Here is a 17054-nt window from a genome sequence, read left to right as displayed (position 1 = left end):
TGGGGAGGTGGTCGGTCATGTGCACTGCTGCTTTACTATATATAATGGGGAGGTGGTCGGTCATGTGCACTGCTGCTTTACTGTATATAATGAGGAGGTGGTCGGTCATGTGCACTGCTGCTTTACTATATATATAATGAGGAGGTGGTCGGTCATGTGCACTGCTGCTTTACTATATATATAATGAGGAGGTGGTCGGTCATGTGCACTGCTGCTTTACTATATATAATGGGGAGGTGGTCGGTCATGTGCACTGCTACTTTACTGTATATAATGGGGAGGTGGTCGGTCATGTGCACTGCTGCTTTACTATATATAATGGGGAGGTGGTCGGTCATGTGCACTGCTGCTTTACTATATATATAATGAGGAGGTGGTCGGTCATGTGCACTGCTGCTTTACTATATATAATGGGGAGGTGGTCGGTCATGTGCACTGCTGCTTTACTATATATAATGAGGAGGTGGTCGGTCATGTGCACTGCTGCTTTACTATATATAATGGGGAGGTGGTCGGTCATGTGCACTGCTGCTTTACTATATATAATGGGGAGGTGGTCGGTCATGTGCACTGCTGCTTTACTGTATATAATGAGGAAGTGGTCGGTCATGTGCACTGCTGCTTTACTGTATATAATTGGGAGGTGGTCGGTCATGTGCACTGCTGCTTTACTATATATAATGGGGAGGTGGTCGGTCATGTGCACTGCTGCTTTACTGTATATAATGAGGAGGTGGTCGGTCATGTGCACTGCTGCTTTACTGTATATAATGAGGAGGTGGTCGGTCATGTGCACTGCTGCTTTACTGTATATAATGAGGAGGTGGTCGGTCATGTGCACTGCTGCTTTACTATATATAATGGGGAGGTGGTCGGTCATGTGCACTGCTGCTTTACTATATATAATGAGGAGGTGGTCGGTCATGTGCACTGCTGCTTTACTGTATATAATGGGGAGGTGGTCGGTCATGTGCACTGCTGCTTTACTGTATATAATGGGGAGGTGGTCGGTCATGTGCACTGCTGCTTTACTGTATATAATGGGGAGGTGGTCGGTCATGTGCACTGCTGCTTTACTGTATATAATGGGGAGGTGGTCGGTCATGTGCACTGCTGCTGTACTGTATATAATGAGGAGGTGGTCGGTCATGTGCACTGCTGCTTTACTATATATAATGGGGAGGTGGTCGGTCATGTGCACTGCTGCTTTACTATATATAATGAGGAGGTGGTCGGTCATGTGCACTGCTGCTTTACTGTATATAATGGGGAGGTGGTCGGTCATGTGCACTGCTGCTTTACTGTATATAATGGGGAGGTGGTCGGTCATGTGCACTGCTGCTTTACTGTATATAATGGGGAGGTGGTCGGTCATGTGCACTGCTGCTTTACTGTATATAATGGGGAGGTGGTCGGTCATGTGCACTGCTGCTTTACGGTATATAATGGGGAGGTGGTCGGTCATGTGCACTGCTGCTTTACTGTATATAATGAGGAGGTGGTCGGTCATGTGCACTGCTGCTTTACTGTATATAATGGGGAGGTGGTCGGTCATGTGCACTGCTGCTTTACTGTATATAATGGGGAGGTGGTCGGTCATGTGCACTGCTGCTTTACTGTATATAATGGGGAGGTGGTCGGTCATGTGCACTGCTGCTTTACTGTATATAATGAGGAGGTGGTCGGTCATGTGCACTGCTGCTTTACTGTATAATGAGGAGGTGGTCGGTCATGTGCACTGCTGCTTTACTATATATAATGAGGAGGTGGTCGGTCATGTGCACTGCTGCTTTACTGTATATAATGAGGAGGTGGTCGGTCATGTGCACTGCTGCTTTACTATATATAATGGGGAGGTGGTCGGTCATGTGCACTGCTGCTTTACTATATATAATGGGGAGGTGGTCGGTCATGTGCACTGCTGCTTTACTATATATAATGGGGAGGTGGTCGGGCATGTGCACTGCTGCTTTACTATATATAATGGGGAGGTGGTCGGTCATGTGCACTGCTGCTTTACTATATATAATGGGGAGGTGGTCGGTCATGTGCACTGCTGCTTTACTATATATAATGGGGAGGTGGTCGGTCATGTGCACTGCTGCTTTACTATATATAATGAGGAGGTGGTCGGTCATGTGCACTGCTGCTTTACTATATATAATGAGGAGGTGGTCGGTCATGTGCACTGCTGCTTTACTATATATAATGGGGAGGTGGTCGGTCATGTGCACTGCTGCTTTACTATATATAATGAGGAGGTGGTCGGTCATGTGCACTGCTGCTTTACTATATATAATGAGGAGGTGGTCGGTCATGTGCACTGCTGCTTTACTGTATAATGAGGAGGTGGTCGGTCATGTGCACTGCTGCTTTACTATATATAATGAGGAGGTGGTCGGTCATGTGCACTGCTGCTTTACTATATATAATGGGGAGGTGGTCGGTCATGTGCACTGCTGCTTTACTGTATATAATGGGGAGGTGGTCGGTCATGTGCACTGCTGCTTTACTATATATAATGAGGAGGTGGTCGGTCATGTGCACTGCTGCTTTACTGTATATAATGGGGAGGTGGTCGGTCATGTGCACTGCTGCTTTACTATATATAATGAGGAGGTGGTTGGTCATGTGCACTGCTGCTTTACTATATATAATGGGGAGGTGGTCGGGCATGTGCACTGCTGCTTTACTATATATAATGAGGAGGTGGTCGGTCATGTGCACTGCTGCTTTACTATATATAATGAGGAGGTGGTTGGTCATGTGCACTGCTGCTTTACTATATATAATGGGGAGGTGGTCGGTCATGTGCACTGCTACTTTACTATATATAATGAGGAGGTGGTCGGTCATGTGCACTGCTGCTTTACTATATATAATGGGGAGGTGGTCGGTCATGTGCACTGCTGCTTTACTATATATAATGAGGAGGTGGTCGGTCATGTGCACTGCTGCTTTACTATATATAATGGGGAGGTGGTCGGTCATGTGCACTGCTACTTTACTATATATAATGAGGAGGTGGTCGGTCATGTGCACTGCTGCTTTACTATATATAATGAGGAGGTGGTCGGTCATGTGCACTGCTGCTTTACTGTATAATGAGGAGGTGGTCGGTCATGTGCACTGCTGCTTTACTATATATAATGAGGAGGTGGTCGGTCATGTGCACTGCTGCTTTACTATATATAATGAGGAGGTGGTCGGTCATGTGCACTGCTGCTTTACTGTATAATGGGGAGGTGGTCGGTCATGTGCACTGCTGCTTTACTATATATAATGAGGAGGTGGTCGGTCATGTGCACTGCTGCTTTACTATATATAATGGGGAGGTGGTCGGTCATGTGCACTGCTGCTTTACTGTATATAATGAGGAGGTGGTCGGTCATGTGCACTGCTGCTTTACTATATATAATGAGGAGGTGGTCGGTCATGTGCACTGCTGCTTTACTATATATAATGGGGAGGTGGTCGGTCATGTGCACTGCTGCTTTACTGTATAATGGGGAGGTGGTCGGTCATGTGCACTTCTGCTTTACTATATATAATGGGGAGGTGGTCGGTCATGTGCACTGCTGCTTTACTATATATAATGGGGAGGTGGTCGGTCATGTGCACTGCTGCTTTACTGTATATAATGAGGAGGTGGTCGGTCATGTGCACTGCTGCTTTACTATATATAATGAGGAAGTGGTCGGTCATGTGCACTGCTGCTTTACTGTATAATGAGGAGGTGGTCGGTCATGTGCACTGCTGCTTTACTATATATAATGGGGAGGTGGTCGATCATGTGCACTGCTGCTTTACTATATATAATGAGGAGGTGGTTGGGCATGTGCACTGCTGCTTTACTGTATATAATGGGGAGGTGGTCGGGCATGTGCACTGCTGCTTTACTATATATAATGGGGAGGTGGTCGGTCATGTGCACTGCTGCTTTACTATATATAATGGGGAGGTGGTCGGTCATGTGCACTGCTGCTGTACTGTATATAATGGGGAGGTGGTCGGTCATGTGCACTGCTGCTTTACTATATATAATCGGGAGGTTGTCGGTCATGTGCACTGCTGCTTTACTATATATAATCGGGAGGTGGTCGGTCATGTGCACTGCTGCTTTACTATATATAATGGGGAGGTGGTCGGTCATGTGCACTGCTGCTTTACTATATATAATGGGGAGGTGGTCGGTCATGTGCACTGCTGCTTTACTATATATAATGAGGAGGTGGTCGGTCATGTGCACTGCTGCTTTACTATATATAATGGGGAGGTGGTTGGGCATGTGCACTGCTGCTTTACTGTATAATGAGGAGGTGGTCGGGCATGTGCACTGCTGCTTTACTGTATAATGAGGAGGTATTCGGTCATGTGCACTGCTGCTTTACTATATATATAATGAGGAGGTGGTCGGTCATGTGCACTGCTGCTTTACTATATATAATGGGGAGGTGGTCGGTCATGTGCACTGCTGCTTTACTATATATAATGGGGAGGTGGTCGGTCATGTGCACTGCTACTTTACTATATATAATGGGGAGGTGGTCGGTCATGTGCACTGCTACTTTACTGTATATAATGGGGAGGTGGTCGGTCATGTGCACTGCTGCTTTACTATATATAATGGGGAGGTGGTCGGTCATGTGCACTGCTACTTTACTGTATAATGGGGAGGTGGTCGGTCATGTGCACTGCTGCTTTACTATATATAATGGGGAGGTGGTCGGTCATGTGCACTGCTGCTTTACTATATAATATGGGGAGGTGGTCGGTCATGTGCACTGCTGCTTTACTATATATAATGGGGAGATGGTCGGTCATGTGCACTGCTGCTTTTCTATATATAATGAGGAGGTGGTCGGTCATGTGCACTGCTGCTTTACTATATATAATGAGGAGGTGGTCGGTCATGTGCACTGCTGCTTTACTATATATAATGGGGAGGTGGTCGGTCATGTGCACTGCTGCTTTACTATATATAATGGGGAGGTGGTCGGTCATGTGCACTGCTGCTTTACTGTATAATGGGGAGGTGGTCGGTCATGTGCACTGCTGCTTTACTATATATAATGAAGAGATGGTCGGTCATGTGCACTGCTGCTTTACTGTATATAATGGGGAGGTGGTCGGTCATGTGCACTGCTGCTTTACTATATATAATGAGGAGGTGGTCGGTCATGTGCACTGCTGCTTTACTATATATAATGAGGAGGTGGTCGGTCATGTGCACTGCTGCTTTACTATATATAATGGGGAGGTGGTCGGTCATGTGCACTGCTGCTTTACTGTATAATGGGGAGGTGGTCGGTCATGTGCACTGCTGCTTTACTATATATAATGAGGAGGTGGTCGGTCATGTGCACTGCTGCTTTACTATATATAATGGGGAGGTGGTCGGTCATGTGCACTGCTGCTTTACTGTATAATGGGGAGGTGGTCGGTCATGTGCACTGCTGCTTTACTATATATAATGAAGAGATGGTCGGTCATGTGCACTGCTGCTTTACTATATATAATGGGGAGGTGGTCGGTCATGTGCACTGCTGCTTTACTATATAATATGGGGAGGTGGTCGGTCATGTGCACTGCTGCTTTACTATATATAATGGGGAGGTGGTCGGTCATGTGCACTGCTGCTTTACTATATATAATGGGGAGGTGGTCGGGCATGTGCACTGCTGCTTTACTATATATAATGGGGAGGTGGTTGGGCATGTGCACTGCTGCTTTACTGTATAATGAGGAGGTGGTCGGGCATGTGCACTGCTGCTTTACTGTATAATGAGGAGGTGGTCGGTCATGTGCACTGCTGCTTTACTATATATATAATGAGGAGGTGGTCGGTCATGTGCACTGCTGCTTTACTATATATAATGGGGAGGTGGTCGGTCATGTGCACTGCTGCTTTACTATATATAATGGGGAGGTGGTCGGTCATGTGCACTGCTACTTTACTATATATAATGGGGAGGTGGTCGGTCATGTGCACTGCTACTTTACTGTATATAATGGGGAGGTGGTCGGTCATGTGCACTGCTGCTTTACTATATATAATGGGGAGGTGGTCGGTCATGTGCACTGCTACTTTACTGTATAATGGGGAGGTGGTCGGTCATGTGCACTGCTGCTTTACTATATATAATGGGGAGGTGGTCGGTCATGTGCACTGCTGCTTTACTATATAATATGGGGAGGTGGTCGGTCATGTGCACTGCTGCTTTACTATATATAATGGGGAAGTGGTCGGTCATGTGCACTGCTGCTTTACTATATATAATGAGGAGGTGGTCGGTCATGTGCACTGCTGCTTTACTATATATAATGAGGAGGTGGTCGGTCATGTGCACTGCTGCTTTACTATATATAATGGGGAGGTGGTCGGTCATGTGCACTGCTGCTTTACTGTATAATGGGGAGGTGGTCGGTCATGTGCACTGCTGCTTTACTATATATAATGAAGAGATGGTCGGTCATGTGCACTGCTGCTTTACTGTATATAATGGGGAGGTGGTCGGTCATGTGCACTGCTGCTTTACTATATATAATGAGGAGGTGGTCGGTCATGTGCACTGCTGCTTTACTATATATAATGAGGAGGTGGTCGGTCATGTGCACTGCTGCTTTACTATATATAATGGGGAGGTGGTCGGTCATGTGCACTGCTGCTTTACTGTATAATGGGGAGGTGGTCGGTCATGTGCACTGCTGCTTTACTATATATAATGAGGAGGTGGTCGGTCATGTGCACTGCTGCTTTACTATATATAATGGGGAGGTGGTCGGTCATGTGCACTGCTGCTTTACTGTATAATGGGGAGGTGGTCGGTCATGTGCACTGCTGCTTTACTATATATAATGAAGAGATGGTCGGTCATGTGCACTGCTGCTTTACTATATAATATGGGGAGGTGGTCGGTCATGTGCACTGCTGCTTTACTATATATAATGGGGAGGTGGTCGGTCATGTGCACTGCTGCTTTACTATATATAATGGGGAGGTGGTCGGTCATGTGCACTGCTGCTGTACTATATATAATGGGGAGGTGGTCGGTCATGTGCACTGCTGCTTTACTATATATAATGGGGAGGTGGTCGGTCATGTGCACTGCTGCTTTACTATATATAATGAGGAGGTGGTCGGTCATGTGCACTGCTGCTTTACTGTATATAATGGGGAGGTGGTCGGTCATGTGCACTGCTGCTTTACTATATATAATGGGGAGGTGGTCGGTCATGTGCACTGCTGCTTTACTATATATAATGGGGAGGTGGTCGGTCATGTGCACTGCTGCTTTACTATATATAATGGGGAGGTGGTCGGTCATGTGCACTGCTGCTTTACTATATATAATGAGGAGGTGGTCGGTCATGTGCACTGCTGCTTTACTGTATATAATGGGGAGGTGGTCGGTCATGTGCACTGCTGCTTTACTATATATAATGGGGAGATGGTCGGGCATGTGCACTGCTGCTTTACTATATATAATGGGGAGGTGGTCGGTCATGTGCACTGCTGCTTTACTATATATAATGGGGAGGTGGTCGGTCATGTGCACTGCTGCTTTACTGTATATAATGGGGAGGTGGTCGGTCATGTGCACTGCTGCTTTACTATATAATGGGGAGGTGGTCGGTCATGTGCACTGCTGCTTTACTATATATAATGGGGAGGTGGTCGGTCATGTGCACTGCTGCTTTACTGTATATAATGGGGAGGTGGTCGGTCATGTGCACTGCTGCTTTACTATATAATGGGGAGGTGGTCGGGCATGTGAACTGCTGCTTTACTATATATAATGGGGAGGTGGTCGGTCATGTGCACTGCTGCTTTACTATATATAATGGGGAGGTGGTCGGTCATGTGCACTGCTGCTTTACTATATATAATGGGGAGGTGGTCGGTCATGTGCACTGCTGCTTTACTGTATAATGGGGAGGTGGTCGGTCATGTGCACTGCTGCTTTACTATATATAATGAGGAGGTGGTCGGTCATGTGCACTGCTGCTTTACTATATATAATGGGGAGGTGGTCGGTCATGTGCACTGCTGCTTTACTGTATAATGGGGAGGTGGTCGGTCATGTGCACTGCTGCTTTACTATATATAATGAGGAGGTGGTCGGTCATGTGCACTGCTGCTTTACTATATATAATGGGGAGGTGGTCGGTCATGTGCACTGCTGCTTTACTATATATAATGGGGAGGTGGTCGGTCATGTGCACTGCTGCTTTACTGTATAATGAGGAGGTGGTCGGTCATGTGCACTGCTGCTTTACTATATATAATGGGGAGGTGGTCGGTCATGTGCACTGCTGCTTTACTATATAATATGGGGAGGTGGTCGGTCATGTGCACTGCTGCTTTACTATATATAATGGGGAGGTGGTCGGTCATGTGCACTGCTGCTTTACTATATATAATGGGGAGGTGGTCGGTCATGTGCACTGCTGCTTTACTATATATAATGGGGAGGTGGTCGGTCATGTGCACTGCTGCTTTACTATATATAATGGGGAGGTGGTCGGTCATGTGCACTGCTGCTTTACTATATATAATGGGGAGGTGGTCGGTCATGTGCACTGCTGCTTTACTGTATATAATGGGGAGGTGGTCGGTCATGTGCACTGCTGCTTTACTATATATAATGGGGAGATGGTCGGGCATGTGCACTGCTGCTTTACTATATATAATGGGGAGATGGTCGGTCATGTGCACTGCTGCTTTACTATATATAATGGGGAGGTGGTCGGTCATGTGCACTGCTGCTTTACTATATATAATGGGGAGGTGGTCGGTCATGTGCACTGCTGCTTTACTATATATAATGGGGAGGTGGTCGGTCATGTGCACTGCTGCTTTACTGTATATAATGGGGAGGTGGTCGGTCATGTGCACTGCTGCTTTACTATATATAATGGGGAGGTGGTCGGTCATGTGCACTGCTGCTTTACTATATATAATGGGGAGGTGGTCGGTCATGTGCACTGCTGCTTTACTATATATAATGGGGAGGTGGTCGGTCATGTGCACTGCTGCTTTACTGTATATAATGGGGAGGTGGTCGGGCATGTGCACTGCTGCTTTACTATATATAATGGGGAGATGGTCGGTCATGTGCACTGCTGCTTTACTATATATAATGGGGAGGTGGTCGGTCATGTGCACTGCTGCTTTACTATATATAATGGGGAGGTGGTCGGTCATGTGCACTGCTGCTTTACTATATATAATGGGGAGGTGGTCGGTCATGTGCACTGCTGCTTTACTGTATATAATGGGGAGGTGGTCGGTCATGTGCACTGCTGCTTTACTATATATAATGGGGAGATGGTCGGTCATGTGCACTGCTGCTTTACTATATATAATGGGGAGATGGTCGGGCATGTGCACTGCTGCTTTACTATATATAATTGGGAGGTGGTCGGGCATGTGTACTGCTGCTTTACTATATAATTGGGAGGTGGTCGGGCATGTGCACTGCTGCTTTACTATATACAGTACAGACCAAAAGTTTGGACACACCTTCTCATTTAAAGATTTTTCTGTATTTTCATGACTATGAAATTTGTACATTCACACTGAAGGCATCAAAACTATGAATGAACACGTGGAATTATATACGTAACAAAAAAGTGTGAAACAGAAATTATGTCTTATATTCTAGGTTCTTCAAAGTAGCCACCTTTTTGCTTTGATGACTGCTTTGCACACTCTTGGCATTCTCTTGATGAGCTTCAAGAGATAGTCACCGGGAATGGTCGGGCATGTGCACTGCTGCTTTACTATATAATGGGGAGGTGGTCGGGCATGTGCACTGCTGCTTTACTATATAATGGGGAGGTGGTCGGTCATGTGCACTGCTGCTTTACTGTATATAATGAGGAGGTGGTCGGTCATGTGCACTGCTGCTTTCCTATATATAATGGGGAGGTGGTCGGTCATGTGCACTGCTGCTTTACTATATATAATGGGGAGGTGGTCGGGCATGTGCACTGCTGCTTTACTATATATAATGGGGAGGTGGTCGGGCATGTGCACTGCTGCTTTACTATATATAATGGGGAGGTGGTCGGGCATGTGCACTGCTACTTTACTAAATAATGCATTATAATCTGCTCATTCTGAACATGGTCTCTATGAGAAATGCAGTCTTGGTCCTGATTTCTGAGACCGGAAACCTATAAATACTTGAGCATATACAGCCTGTAATTTTTCCTTTTGCAATGAGGCCACTTTTGTGCAACTCCTTTGTTCATGTGTACATTTCGGTGTTCCCTGAATTTCCTCCCATTGGAGGGCAAAGTATTGTCCCAGTCAATGACGTCTGCAGTTATCAACGGAGGAAATGACGCACTGAACACCACAATTAGATCAGTTCTCCCGTCCTGTGTTGTAGCATTTAATTTGTAGCTTCTTTGCATTGTGAATATTTGGTTCCTCTTATTGTTTGCTACCACTTTACTGTGTGGAGCAGGGAACTTTTTCCTGGCCTCTGTATGTGAGCCCCGAGGAGAAGCGATTATCACAATTACAACATGGTTATTCTTGAAGCCTAATATATATATCTATCTCTCTATCCTCTATATCCTGGTAAAGGTTATCATAAAATATCTGAAACAAGCAATGAGGTCAAGATTCCTGCGGGCAAAACACGGTTTATAGATTTATAGTTACAGCAAAATGTGTGTCCTGCTGATTCTGCACAAGTTCCTGTTCTCTCCTTGTAGACTTGTGGCTTTTTCACCCTTGTGTTTTTTACATTACCAAGAGTGCCAATGTTTCTAGTGCAAGGAAAAGTAGTTTTGTCGTATTGTACTTGGATTGAGTCTGCGGTTGCAATCTAGGAGGGCAGTGATATAAAATATCATCTTGTGTGCATTTGTAACTGAAGACTTGTAAGCTGCCCAGAATGGTGGGAACACCACTCAGGAAACATTGCTGCTGTCTTCTTACCTGTAATGGACTGCTTACCGTATATACTCGAGTATAAGCCGACCCAAGTATAAGCCGACCCCCCTAATTTTGCCACAAAAAACTGGGAAAACTTATTGACTCGAGTATAAGCCTAGGGTGGAAAATGCAGCAGCTACCGGTTAATGTCAAAAATAAAAATAGATACCAATAAAAGTAAAATTAATTGAGACATCAGTAGGTTAAGTCTTTTTGAATATCCATATTGAATCAGGAGCCCCATATAATGCTCCATAGAGTTCATGATGGGCCCATAAGATGCTCTATATAAAAATGTGCCACATATAATGCTCCATACAGTTCATTATTGCCCCATAGATGCTCCATATAAAGCTGTGCCCCATATACAATGCTCTGCACCGTTCATTATTGCCCCATAGCTGTGCCATATAGTGCTCTGCACCGTTCATTATTGCCCCATTGATGGGCAGTAGTAAGCGGCAGTGTAAGCGGTTTATACCTTGTGGGAATAAAAGGACTAGAAATAGGAAAAACCCAATGTGGCTAAACAAAGAAGTAAGACAGGCAATTAACAGTAAAAAGAAAGCATTTGCACTACTAAAGCAGGATGGCACCATTGAAGCTCTAAAAAACTATAGGGAGAAAAATACTTTATCTAAAAAACTAATTAAAGCTGCCAAAAAGGAAACAGAGAAGCACATTGCTAAGGAGAGTAAAACTAATCCCAAACTGTTCTTCAACTATATCAATAGTAAAAGAATAAAAACTGAAAATGTAGGCCCCTTAAAAAACAGTGAGGAAAGAATGGTTGTAGATGACGAGGAAAAAGCTAACATATTAAACACCTTCTTCTCCACGGTATTCACGGTGGAAAATGAAATGCTAGGTGAAATCCCAAGAAACAATGAAAACCCTATATTAAGGGTCACCAATCTAACCCAAGAAGAGGTGCGAAACCGGCTAAATAAGATTAAAATAGATAAATCTCCGGGTCCGGATGGCATACACCCACGAGTACTAAGAGAACTAAGTAATGTAATAGATAAACCATTATTTCTTATTTTTAGTGACTCTATAGCGACAGGGTCTGTTCCGCAGGACTGGCGCATAGCAAATGTGGTGCCAATATTCAAAAAGGGCTCTAAAAGTGAACCTGGAAATTATAGGCCAGTAAGTCTAACCTCTATTGTTGGTAAAATATTTGAAGGGTTTCTGAGGGATGTTATTCTGGATTATCTCAATGAGAATAACTGTTTAACTCCATATCAGCATGGGTTTATGAGAAATCGCTCCTGTCAAACCAATCTAATCAGTTTTTATGAAGAGGTAAGCTATAGGCTGGACCACGGTGAGTCATTGGACGTGGTATATCTCGATTTTTCCAAAGCGTTTGATACCGTGCCGCACAAGAGGTTGGTACACAAAATGAGAATGCTTGGTCTGGGGGAAAATGTGTGTAAATGGGTTAGTAACTGGCTTAGTGATAGAAAGCAGAGGGTGGTTATAAATGGTATAGTCTCTAACTGGGTCGCTGTGACCAGTGGGGTACCGCAGGGGTCAGTATTGGGACCTGTTCTCTTCAACATATTCATTAATGATCTGGTAGAAGGTTTACACAGTAAAATATCGATATTTGCAGATGATACAAAACTATGTAAAGCAGTTAATACAAGAGAAGATAGTATTCTGCTACAGATGGATCTGGATAAGTTGGAAACTTGGGCTGAAAGGTGGCAGATGAGGTTTAACAATGATAAATGTAAGGTTATACACATGGGAAGAGGGAATCAATATCACCATTACACACTGAACGGGAAACCACTGGGTAAATCTGACAGGGAGAAGGACTTGGGGATCCTAGTTAATGATAAACTTACCTGGAGCAGCCAGTGCCAGGCAGCAGCTGCCAAGGCAAACAGGATCATGGGGTGCATTAAAAGAGGTCTGGATACACATGATGAGAGCATTATACTGCCTCTGTACAAATCCCTAGTTAGACCGCACATGGAGTACTGTGTCCAGTTTTGGGCACCGGTGCTCAGGAAGGATATAATGGAACTAGAGAGAGTACAAAGGAGGGCAACAAAATTAATAAAGGGGATGGGAGAACTACAATACCCAGATAGATTAGCGAAATTAGGATTATTTAGTCTAGAAAAAAGACGACTGAGGGGCGATCTAATAACCATGTATAAGTATATAAGGGGACAATACAAATATCTCGCTGAGGATCTGTTTATACCAAGGAAGGTGACGGGCACAAGGGGGCATTCTTTGCGTCTGGAGGAGAGAAGGTTTTTCCACCAACATAGAAGAGGATTCTTTACTGTTAGGGCAGTGAGAATCTGGAATTGCTTGCCTGAGGAGGTGGTGATGGCGAACTCAGTCGAGGGGTTCAAGAGAGGCCTGGATGTCTTCCTGGAGCAGAACAATATTGTATCATACAATTATTAGGTTCTGTAGAAGGACGTAGATCTGGGGATTTATTATGATGGAATATAGGCTGAACTGGATGGACAAATGTCTTTTTTCGGCCTTACTAACTATGTTACTATGTTACTATGTACCATAGAAAGCTTTGCCATTGCTGCTCCTGCAATAAAAAAAAAAGCCATACTCACCTTTTCTTGCTTGCAGCTCCCAGCGTCCGGTCCCGGCGTCTCTCCGCTCTGACTGATCAGGTAGAGGGCGCCACGCACACTATACGTCATCACGCCCTCTGACCTGCACAGTCAGAGCGGAGAGACGCCGGGAAGATGGAGCGGCGCCAGGAAGATGGAGCGACGCCCGGCGTGTGGAACGGGGACAGGTGAATATGACATGCTTACCTGCTCCCGGCGTCCCGCTCCTTCTCCCGGACAGCTGTCTTCGGTGCCGCAGCCTCTTCCTCTATCAGCGGTCACCATTACCGCTGAGTAGAGAAATGAATATGCGGCTCCACCCCTATGGGAGTGGAGTCCATATTCATTTTTCTAATGAGCGGTCCCACGTGACCGCTGTACAGGGGAAGAACTGCAGCACCCGTAGACCGTGGGACGGCAGGGGGAGCGCCAGGATCGCCAGGACTAGGTAAGTATGCCTCATCGCCCTCTCCCCCTCACCCGCCGACCCTGCCACCCACCGTGACTCGAGTATAAGCCGAGAGGGGCACTTTCAGCCCAAAAATTTGGGCTGAAAATCTCGGCTTATACTCGAGTATATACGGTAGTTAAAAGGTTATTCTCAAAAAATCAAGTAGATAGGGGATCATTTTCTGATTGCTACTGAATTGGTGATTTCTCACCTTCAGGATGGAGTTATGACAGAAGGTGGTGGGTGACCGGTGTAAATGAGTTCACCATATACATAAGCTGTATATCAGCTGAGCATGCATGTGTTCAGCTGGGGGAGAGGATCAATCCGCTGTCTGGCACCTCTGTCGATAAGGCTAGGTTCACATTGTGTTAGGGCAATCAGTTTAGCGCATAGCGCTAGCGCAATGTCTTTGGAGGGGTCGCGTTTGTCGTTCCCGCTAGCGCAGATCCCCGATCTGCGCTAGCGAGGAACGGACCTTGGAGCAGCGTCTGAGGTCCGTCACAAAATAACGGCATATCGCTAGCACATGCCGAAAATGGCATGCGCTAGCGATGCGCTACAGATAAAAATCACATTGCTGTCAATGGGTGCGCTAACGGACCCGTTGCATGGCGTTAATTGCGACATTTTCGCCGTGCAACGCAGTCCGTTAGTGTTAACCCATTAACGCAATGTGAACCTAGCCTAAAACAAAAGGATTGGGTAGGGTAAAAACCAACATGTTCAATCCTCCTGCTGACAAGACACCAAATATCAGGTCACCCTCATACACATTAGATACTTGGCCAATTGCTCCAAAATTAGTGCGTTCGGTGACCTTTATCTAATTTTGGGTATCCTTGGTAATTAATAGGACTGATGCACGATATGTACCGGCCCGCACACACAACCCAGCGGGTATCTGTAAACATCACCAGCCCATAATTGAAGCCTGATGTCTTTATTGGGAACCCGTGTTGTAGTTATGCACGTTGTGTGGTTAATGTCTGGTAAATGTAATCGTCTGAGTGTTGGCAGGAATTGGACCTCACTTTATTACCTATTGTACGGCCTGTTGTCTTCTGCCTTTTTTTCCCTGATACGTTTCTGCTTTGTGATAGGTGGACATGGACCGAGTCACGACTGGAGACTTGCGTTACTCACAATGCATTTTGTAATTGTTTTCTCAACACGATGCAATCAGTGTTTCCACCCAGACTATACGCAATTTCCAAATAGTAGATTGCATTAACTTGAACTTTCCAAGGAAGAATTGTCTTCATAGTGAATAAAGGGCACAACGTTCTACAATTTCCACCTCTGTTCCTCTCATTCTTGTTAAGGTCTGTGTAAGGAGAACAAAATGACCGATCTCTGCAGGATCGAGGCCCAAAGATAATCCACACCCGTACAAGAAGGATGCCTGCTAAGGCGCATCAAGATGGCAAATAACTCCAGGGAACAAGAGGTCACAGGAACGCCAAACAGGGCAGCAATCACCCGACAAAAGAGCAAAATGCTTGTGTGTCTGATGCAATGACTTTTAATCCAACTCAAAAATATCGGCTCTGAGTAAATAGATGCGCTGCCGATAACATGATGTCCTATATTCATAGATCGCTACGGCGGTTGTCTGTGCACGGCTCCGCTCCGTTAGGGTGATGGGGACCCACTAAGATGTTTGCCGTGACGTGACAATGGGCTTCATGCAGTCTGATCAGAATGTTAAGAACCTCATGTTCAGTTATATATATTTTTGCCTAGCAGGATTAGATCAATGTACTATTTTTGGAGGTGCTGTCCATTCTTTCAGCATACTATATTCATGAAACGATTTGTCAAGTATAACAGCTGGGGGAGGGCAATCGTTTATACAGGCCGATTGGTAATATGGCTTCAGGGGTGCGGTTTACAGAGCAAGAGGAACAGAGCTATTTTTGTATATTTAATCCAGAAAGGTTGGCAGTGTTTATAAAACAAAAATATATACAAAGATGATGCAAAATGGGGAAAAAAACAATACAATATGTTCAATTACATTAAATAAAAAATAACAAAAAGAGAATTACTAAACGTGATTTTGCAGGAATGGCTCTTTATGGTGTTAAGCACTCTGTCTTTGTTCATTCTAGAAGTCAGTTTGCTGTGAATGTTCCATTTTCCTAAACAGACACCCAAATTCAGCTATTTTTTTTTTTTTTTTAAGATCAAGGTTGGTTGTGGGACATGCTAGGTCTGTTAGAATTTTACAAGATCTGTAACTCTCGGGACATCCTTGCCACTGGAGGTCCCAGTTGGTCGATATTTATTTGTCAGATTTCTTGTCACCATTTTATCTGCCTATAGAAATGAAAAATGGCATGGATAGCACCATCCATTGGACCGGTATTAAGTTGGAGGGATTCTGCCAGCCTTACGGTGATGAGTGAATGCGTTTTGTGTCCCTTCACTACAACGCCGAAAATGGCTCAGAAATATCGGATCAATGCAAACCCGCAATATTCATCACTGACCTCATTTATCTCAAAGATTCTTTGATCAGAGGAAGCTCTTTGGTTGGAAGCGTACTTCCCTGCCTCTGCGTGAACTAATGTCTTTCTCTCCTGTAATTAACCTGGTAATGACCATGAGGCTCCCACTTCAATGGAGATGGTTGTGTTGGCTGTCTCTCACATTTCCTAGTTATAATTAGTTTTCTCTTTTGCCCAGCCATAATTAATACCATATGTTCAATGTGAAGGTGATATGTCCCCTCCGGAGAGTTACATTTTTCTCTGCAACAACAGTCTCCTAGATTTCTAGTTGGTAGCAGATCGGTAAATGCATGCAAGCATCACACAAAAACACAAGCCCTCATATGGTTATAGGGATGTAAAAATAAAAGTTATGGCTCTTGGAAGAAGAGGGAGAAAAAAATGGAAAATCGGAAAGAGATGAATGGCCTTGAACGGAAGATGCAAATGCACCATTGGCCCAGTCTCTGTCTTTACTATAGTAATAGAAAAATGTTCTTAATTTCCACCAATAAAGTGTCTATCTGGCCACTTCTGATGTGTGTGGTGCC

At 45.0% G+C, this 17054-nt stretch overlaps 1 protein-coding gene across 7 annotated transcripts in view; it reads left to right on the top strand.

Annotated features, from left to right (window-relative positions):
- Nucleotides 1–17054, top strand: part of SETD5 (SET domain containing 5) — a 112448-nt gene that overhangs the window by 55897 nt on the left and 39497 nt on the right. The gene's annotated exons all lie outside the window — the stretch shown is intronic.

This window comes from Ranitomeya imitator, chromosome 8 (assembly GCF_032444005.1).
Source record: "Ranitomeya imitator isolate aRanImi1 chromosome 8, aRanImi1.pri, whole genome shotgun sequence".
NCBI lineage: Eukaryota > Metazoa > Chordata > Amphibia > Anura > Dendrobatidae > Ranitomeya > Ranitomeya imitator.
The sequence above is the reverse complement of the archived record's forward strand: the minus strand, read 5'-3'. Positions and strand labels throughout refer to the sequence as shown.